A 9,245-nucleotide genomic window follows, 5' to 3' on the forward strand; every position below is an offset into this window, starting at 1 on the left:
TTTAAAAAAAAAAAAGTTGCCCAGGAAAGGATTCCTCTTACTGATTGTTTCATCAGAAAGGATATCTCCTGCCCCCTTAGAATCAGATTCTCCTGGGTTCCTCTCACAGAGAATCCCAGTAGACATGGTGACCCAGCGCCAGCTATTGGATGTTGGCTGGAGTCTGGGACTGCCTTGGTTTAAGGCAGAGCAACCGCCTTCCCTAAGGGGTGTCTGGGTGGAGTGTTGGGAGTGGAGCAGCTGCTGGCTGGCTTCTGTTTCCCAACCCCACTCTCTGACTTTAGAAATGCTGCCTCAAAAGAATATTAATTATTTTCATGTGCATGAAGGGCTCCATTTATGCTTGATTACCATGCAGCATGATAAAAATTATGCATAGCATTAAGTATGTCAGGTTAACTTTGTTATAAATTTCACTTACTTTCCGTACTAAGTTCTGTTCCTAAATGCATACTCTAGTTTGTTTGCCATATCCATATCTACATTATTATTATTCAAAACTAAAAAATTAGGACTTCTTGTTCACCCTCTATCAATTTAGTAATCTTTTCTTTTGTAATATTAACTTTAATCGCATTGGTCTGAAGTAGCAGTAGGTCTTTTGCCCCCTTTTTGAAAACTGGGACACTTGCTCATCTCAAGGACTATGTAACTTGGATTTGTGATTACATCTGAAGTTTCTAAGTCCCATGAGATATAATTCCCCTGAGTGTAGAACTGTGAACTCATTTAAAATCCAGGTTTTCTTTTTCTATCTTTTCACCTATCTTAGCTTTCATTTTCCTCTCAAATGTTTGTTCCAGCCTTTCCGGGTGGAAGATAATTCTCCTTGATAGGAACAGGGAAGCAAAATAGTGTTTGAGTTGTTCAGTTCTCTTTGTGTCATTTTTTTTAACATCACATTGTCAACTTCGAGTATAGCCAAATCCTTTTTGTTCCTTTTCTTTCACTGACCATCCTCTTTCCCTGTGCCCCTAAATTCCTTGAGATCATGTTTTTCATAAACTTCATCATATTCTGGGCTTTGATCTTTCTGACACTATTTTTTCATGTCCAGGCCATTCTTATATTTTTGCTTATGAAGGGCCTGTTTTTGTTGAACCCATCACTTGTTTTCATTTGCAGCCACACTTCTGTTTTTTTAATTGTGTTGTCATATTTATTATATAGTCAGATTTTCAGTTTTTAAATACACCCCTCCTCTTTCATTTATAGTATGATGTCTTTTTTTTTTTTGCGGTACGCGGGCCTCTCACTGTTGTGGCCTCTCCCGTTGCGGAGCACAGGCTCCGGACGCGCAGGCTCAGCAGCCATGGCTCACGGGTCCAGCCGCTCTGCGGCATGTGGGATCTTCCCGGACCGGGGCACGAACCCGTGTCCCCTGCATCAGCAGGCGGACTGTCAACCACTACGCCACCAGGGAAGCCCGTATAGTATGATGTCTTTTTATTTTTATTTTATTTATTAAGCTCTAGTTGATATACAATATTGTGTTTGTTTCAGGTGTACAGCTTCAGATTCTTTTCCATTATGGGTTATTATAAGATATTTAATTTAGTTCCCTGTGCTATACAGTAAATCCCTGTTGTTTATCTGTTTTACATATAGTGGTGTGTATCTGTTAATTCCATACTCCTAATTTAATCCCTCCCCTTCCCTTTTCCTCTTTGGTAACCGTATGTTTGTTTTCTATGTCTGTGAGTTTGTTTCTGTTTTGTAAATAAGTTGATTTTATTATATTTTTAGATTCCACATATAAGTGCTAGATGATGTCTTTCTTTTAGAGTCTGTGGCCGTGAGATTATTTCTGGCATTTTTTGGTGCTCTTTGAAATATGCTTTCCTAAAGCCAGGGCCTGTGCCTAGGCCAAATCATTTCTTCCTCGCCTGTTGTGAAATTTGCAGTCATTCTCTAACTGATGTTTTGGATAAAAAGTTCCCCTCTTTGCTTCTTTGGCTTTCTGAAAAGCGATTATTAGCAAGGCAATTAAAAAACTCATGGGACATTCTGGTTTTTAGCAGAGTGGGACCTCTAACAGACTTATGGAAAGCTGAAATCCCCTATATCCCTGTGTCAACCCCTTATTTATTAAAAAAAAATATCAGCCACCTCTTCCATCTGGCTGGGTGGTGCCATGGTGCATGCACGTGGAGTATTATTTCTAATTTTCTGTTTCTCTTTACTCCAAGTGCCTGGTTGTTTAGCATTCACTTTATTAACCTATGAGAATTGAACTTGGGATTCCCTGAGAACTCAATGAAATCTTTCTGGTTTTGTTTTTTGTTAATTTCTGCCCGCAAATCAGTAAGAAGCAAAGGGTAGCTCATTTAGAGGAGAAGCAGACCTATATGACAACTAATTTTTTATAAAGTCACGGTCTCATTAAGAAAGTAATGTTATTCTTCCATGAAGCAAAAACAGTAAAAACCTTTTTTGATTTGCACTGAAGTGTATTTCCCCTTGGAGTTTGCTTCAGAGTATAAGAAAGGGGCTCCTGAGAAGCCCCTAATCTTGGTTCTCTGCTTTTTTGTTTTGCTTTTCTGGGAAAAGAGTAGTAGGAGCTATGGGTGAGTATGTGGGGATGAAAAGGGAAGGGAAGGAAGAGCTCTGATCGTTTGGAGGATCTTTGTGGCAGCCAGCTGGTCGACCGAGACTTGGATAAGAGGAAGGGCAGAGGAGGCAGGGTTGGGGGGTGAAGAGCCAGCGTGGGCTGTGGAGTCACACAGACCTGGGATTCATATCCAAGTCCACATTTACTTAGTTCTGTGACATAATTTATGTAAAACACATAGCATAGGGCCTGGCACAGAGGAATGATCTGTGTTAACATGTTAACTCTAGTGTCTAGCGCTTCAAGCTCAGTGCACTCAATTTAGAGTTTAATTATGTACGTGGTTCTCTAACTAAATTGCAGCTTTTTGAGGGTAGGAATGGTGTCGAATGCTTTTCTTGGACAGAGTAAACTTAATAATTATGGATTGGTTTGAATTCAGCCCCACACAATGTGTGACAATGTGGCCCAAATGAAGAGAGAAGTGGGGCATCTTTGTGGCGTGAGCTGGAGTGTCCTTGTAAGGAGCCCATGAGATCTCTAACATTGGAAATGTTTGATTTTGGTCCCAAGGAGAGCTTCTTCCCTTGGCTGTGCGTGGATATTTGTATTTTTGTACATGTATAAAAGCCTGTTTGCTTAGAATTTATACCACCTGGAGATACAGTTCTTGTTATCAGGACTCTTCAGCACTAACCGAAGGCCTGAGAGTGTCCCTAAAACACTGCCAAATTCTGCAAGGCTTCTGAAACAGGAAAGAGCCAACCATCCCAGTGCACTTGGAATTTAGCATATTTGATTTACATTCTAATTCTCTGGAAATTGGTCTTCAGCTGTGACAGGATAACTTTTATTTTTTTATTATTTTTTAAATTTAATTTTATTTATTTTTTTATACAGCAGGTTCTTATTAGTCATCAGTTTTATACACATCAGTGTATACATGTCAATCCCAATCACCCAATTCATCACACACACACCCACCCCCCGCCGCTTTCCCCGCTTGGTGTCCACACGTTTGTTCTCTACATCTGTGTCTCTATTTCTCTCCTGCAAACTGGTTAATGTGTACCACTTTTCTACGTTCCACATATATGCATTAATATACGATATTTGTTTTTCTCTTTCTGACTTACTTCACTCTGTATGACAGACTCTAGATCCAACCACGTCTCAACAAATGACCCATTTTCTTTCCTTTTTATGGCTGGGTAATATTCCACTGTATATGTGTACCACATCTCCTTTATCCATTCGTCTCTCGACGGGCATTTAGGTTGCTTCCATGACCTGGCTATTGCAAATAGTGCTGCAATGAACACTGGGGTGCATGTGTCTTTTTGAATTATGATTTTCTCTGGGTATATGCCCAGTAGTGGAATTGCTGGGTCGTATGGTAGTTCTATTTTTAGTTTTTTAAGGAACCTCCATACTGTTCTCCATAGTGGCTGTATCAATTTACATTCCCACCAACAGTGCAAGAGGGTTCCCTTTTCTCCACACCCTCTCCAGCATTTGTTGTTTGTAGATTTTCTGATGATGCCCATTCTAACTGGTGTGAGGTGATACCTCATTGTAGTTTTGATTTGCATTTCTCTAATAATTAGTGATGTTGAGAAGCTTTTCATGTGCTTCTTGGTCATCTGTATGTCTTCTTTGGAGAAACATCTATTGAGGTGTTCTGCCCATGTTTTGATTAGGTTGTTTGTTTTTTTAATATTGAGCTGCATGAGTTGCTTATATATTTTGGATATTAATCCTTTGTCTGTTAATTCGTTTGCAAATATTTTCTCCCATTCTGAGGGCTGTCTTTTTGTCTTGTTTATGGTTTCCTTTGCTGTGCAAAAGCTTTGAAGTTTCATTAAGTCCCATTTGTTTATTTTTGTTTTTATTTTCATTACTCTCAGAGGTGGATCAAAAAAGATCTTTCTGTGATTTATGTCAAAGAGTGATCTTCCTATGTTTTCCTCTAACGGTTTTTTAGTGTCTGGTCTTACATTTAGGTCTCGAATCCATTTTGAGTTTATTTTTGTGTATTGTGTTAGGGAGTGTTCTAATTTCATTCTTTTACATGTAGCTGTCCAGTTTTCCCAGCACCACTTATTGAAGAGACTGTCTTTTCTCCATTGTATATGCTTGCCTCCTTTGTCATTGATTAGTTGACCATAGGTGCGTGGGTTTATCTCTGGGCTTTCTATCTTGTTCCATTGATCTATGTTTCTGTTTTTGTGCCAGTACCATATTGTCTTGACTACTGTAGCTTTGTAGTATAGTCTGAAGTCAGGGAGTCTGATTCCTCCAGCTCCGTTTTCTTTCCTCAAGACTGCTTTGGCTATTCGGGGTCTTTTGGGTCTCCATACAAATTTTAAGATTTTTTGTTCTAGCTCCACAAAAAATGCCATTGGTAATTTGATAGGGATTGCATTGAATCTGTAGATTGCTTTGGGTAGTATAGTCATTTTCACAATATTGATTCTTCCAATCCAAGTACATGGTATATCTCTCCATCTGTTGGTATCATCTTTAATTTCTTTCATTAGTGTCATAGTTTTCTGCATACAGGTCTTTTGTCTCCCTAGGTAGGTTTATTCCTAGGTATTTTATTCATTTTGTTGCAATGGTAAATGGGAGTGTTTCCATAATTTATCTTTCAGATTTTTCATCATTAGTGTATAGGAATGCAAGAGATTTCTGTGCATTAATTTTGTATCCTGCAACTTTACCGAATTCATTGATTAGCTCTAGTAGTTTTCTGGTAGCATCTTTAGGATTCTCTATGTAGAGTATCATGTCATCTGCAAACAGTGACAGTTTTACTTTTTCTTTTCCAATTTGTATTCCTTGTATTTCTTTTTCTTCTCTGATTGCTGTGGCTAAAACTTCCAGAACTATGTTGAATAATAGTGGTGAGAGTGGACATCCTGTCTTCTTCCTGATCTTAGAGGAAATGCTTTCACTTTTTCACCATTGAGAATGATGTTTTCTGTGGGTTTGTTGTATATGGCCTTTATTATTTTGAGGTAGGTTCCCTCTATGCCCACTTTCTGGAGAGTTTTTTCATAAATGGGTGTTGAATTTTGTCAAAAGCTTTCTCTGTATCTATTGAGATGATCATATGGTTTTTATTCTTCAATTTGTTAATATGGTGTATCACATTGATTGATTTGTGTATATTGAAGAATCCTTGCATCCCTGGGATAAATCCCACTTGATCATGGTGTATGATCCTTTTAATGTGTTGTTGGATTCTGTTTGCTAGTATTTTGTTGAGGATTTTTGCATTTATATTCATCAGTGATACTGGTCTGTAATTTTCTTTTTTTGTAGTATCTTTGTCTTATTTTGGTATCAGGGTGATGGTGGCCTCATAAATAAGTTTGGGAGTGTTCCTTCCTCCACAATTTTTTGGAAGAGTTTGAGAAGGATGGGTGTTAGCTCTTCTCTAAATGTTTGATAGAATTCACCTGTGAAGCCATCTGGTCCTGGACTTTTGTTTGTTGGAAGATTTTTAATCACAGTTTCAATTTCATTCCTTGTGATTGGTCTGTTCATATTTTCTATTTCTTCCTGGTTCAGTATTGGAAGGTTATACCTTTCTAAGAATTTGTCCATTTCTTCCAGCTTGTCCATTTTATTGGCATAGAGTTTTTTGTAGTAGTCTCTTAGGATGCTTTGTATTTCTGCGGTGTCTGTTGTAACTTCTCCTTTTTCACTTCTAATTTTATTGATTTGTGTCCTCTCCCTCTTTTTCTTGATGAGTCTGGCTAATGGTTTGTCAATTTTGTTTATTTTCTCAAAGAACCAGCTTTTAGTTTTATTAATCTTTGCTATTGTTTTCTTTGTTTCTATTTCATTTATTTCTGCTCTGATCTTTATGATTTCTTTTCTTCTGCTAACTTTGGGTTTTGTTTGTTTTTCTTTCTCTAGTTCCTTCAGGTGTAAGGTTGGATTGGTTATTTGAGATTTTTCTTGTTTCTTGAGGTAGGCTTGTATAGCTATAAACGTCCCTCTTAGAACTGCTTTTGCTGCATCCCATAGGTTTTGGATCATCATGTTTTCATTGTCATTTTTCTCTAGGTATTTTTTGATTTCCTCTTTGATTTCTTCAGTGATCTCTTGGTTATTTAGTAACGTATTGTTTAGCCTCGATGTGTTTGTGTTTTTACGTTTTTTTCCCTGCAATTGATTTCTAATTTCATAGCATTGTGGTCAGAAAAGATGCTTGATATGATTTCAATTTTCTTGACTTTACTGAGGCTTGATTTGTGACCCAAGATGTGATCTATCCTGGAGAATGTTCCATGCGCACTTGAGAAGAAAGTGTAATCTGCTATTTTTGCATGGAATGTCCTATAAATATCAATTAAATCTATCTGGTCTATTGTGTCATTTAAAGCTTCTGTTTCCTTATTTATTTTCATTTTGGATGATCTGTTCATTGGTGTAAGTGAGGTGTTAAATTCCCCACTATTATTGTGTTACTGTCAATTTCCTCTTTTATAGCTGTTAGCAGTTGCCTTATGTATTGAGGTGCTCCTATGTTGAGTGCATATATATTTATAATTGTTATATTTTCTTCTTGGATTGATCCCCTGATCATTATGTACTGTCCTTCCTTGTCTCCTGTAACATTCTTTATTTTAAAGTCTATTTTATCTGATATGAGTATTGCTACTCCAGCTTTCTTTTGATTTCCCTTTGCATGGAATATCTTTCCATCCCCTCACTTTCAGTCTGAATGTGTCCCTAGGTCTGAAGTGGGTCTCTTGTAGACAGCATATATATGGGTCTTGTTTTTGTATACATTCAGCAAGCCTGTGTCTTTTGGGTGGAGCATTTAATCCATTTACATTTAAGGTAATTATCAATATGTATGTTCCTATGACTATTTTCTTAATTGTTTTGGGTTTGTTTTTGTTGGTCCTTTTCTTCTCTTGTGTTTCCCACTTAGAGAAGTTTCTTTAGCATTTGTTGTAGAGCTGGTTTGGTGGTGCTGAATTCTCTTAGCTTTTGCTTGTCTGTAAAGCTTTTGATTTCTCCATCAAATCTGAATGAGATCCTTGGCGGGTAGAGTAATCTTGGTTGTAGGTTCTTCCCTTTCATCACTTTAAGTATATCATGCCATTCCTTCTGGCTTGTAGAGTTTCTGCTGAGCAATCAGCTGTTAACCTTATGGGAGTTCCCTTGTATGTTATTTGTTGTTTTTCCCTTGCTGCTTTTAATAATTTTTCTTTGTCTTTAATTTTTGCCAATTTGATTACTATGCGTCTTGGCATGTTTCTCCTTGGGTTTATCCTGTATGGGACTCTCTGTGCTTCCTGTACTTGGGTGGCTATTTCCTTTCCCATGTTAGGGAAGTTTTTGACTATAATCTCTTCAAATATTTTCTCTGGTCCTTTCTCTCTCTCTTCTCCTTCTGGGACCCCTATAATGCGAATGTTGTTGTGTTTAATGTTGTCCCAGAGGTCTCTTAGGCTGTCTACATTTCTTTTCATTCTTTTTTCTTTATTCTGTTCAGCAGCAGTGAATTCCACCATTCTGTCTTCCAGGTCACTTATCCGTTCTTTTGCCTCAGTTATTCTGCTATTGATTCCTTCTAGAGTAATTTTCATTTCAGTTATTGTATTGTTTATCTCTGTTTGTTTGTTCTTTAATTCTTCTAGGTCTTTGTTAAACATTTCTTGCATCTTCTCGATCTTTGCCTCCATTCTTTTTCCGAGGTCCTGGATCATCTTCACTATCATTATTCTGAATTCTTTTTCTGGAAGGTTGCCTATCTCCACTTCATTTAGTTGTTTTTTGAGGGTTTATCTTGTCCCTTCATCTGGTACATAGCCCTCTGCCTTTTCATCTTGTCTATCTTTCTGTGAATGTGGTTTTTATTCCACAGGCTGCAGGATTGTAGTTCTTCTTGTTTCTGCTGTCTGCCCTCTCCAGGATAACTTTTAAATAGAATGGGCAGTTAACCAAAACAGCCAATCTCCCAAGAAATCTGGACAAATAGGGCTTTACTAATATATGACCTTATTGTTACTGGAAGTTGTTTTCCATTTGATTTTGTTATGATGATTATTATTTTGGGGTGGAGGTGGAAGGGTTTAAGTAAAAGCTTTTTATTTTTTCTAAAACCAGGCAACCGAAAAGGCAAATCAAAATGCATTCTTTTTCTCAAAATCTATTGGCTGTCTGCAGGAGTGAGCTCAAGAGTGAAGTGGTGAGAGGCAGGCCCTGGGGGCTGCTGAATGAACTCTCTCCTCTGGCCCAAGTCTGGCAGGAGAAGAGAAGGAGAGGGACTTCTGAGCATAAATCTGAAGTCTCCAGTCAGAGAGAGAGGGAGAAAGAGCAAGTGTGTGATAAATATAGTGGGGCAGAAAAAACAGAGAAGGGAAGCATTCATCATAATGTTCACAGAATCCCATAGAGGGTGTGGTGATATCAGGCTCTTGTCCACTTTGTAGTTATTTTATACAAGTGACTCACGTCCATTATCATCTTTGTTGTTAGCTGGTCAGAATTTATGCTGGTGGCTGCACCTAGTTGCTGAGGGGCCATGTGCGACCTAGATCTGTAGAGGCCAAAGACTACGTTTTCACATTTAATCTTAAGAACACTCCTTTGAGAAAGATACTACTGTCCTGATTTTACAGATGAGGAATCAAGGCACAGAGAGGTTAAGTGTCATGCCCAAGGACAC

This window comes from Delphinus delphis, chromosome 8 (genome assembly GCF_949987515.2).
Source record: "Delphinus delphis chromosome 8, mDelDel1.2, whole genome shotgun sequence".
In the NCBI taxonomy this organism is placed as follows: Eukaryota; Metazoa; Chordata; class Mammalia; order Artiodactyla; family Delphinidae; genus Delphinus; species Delphinus delphis.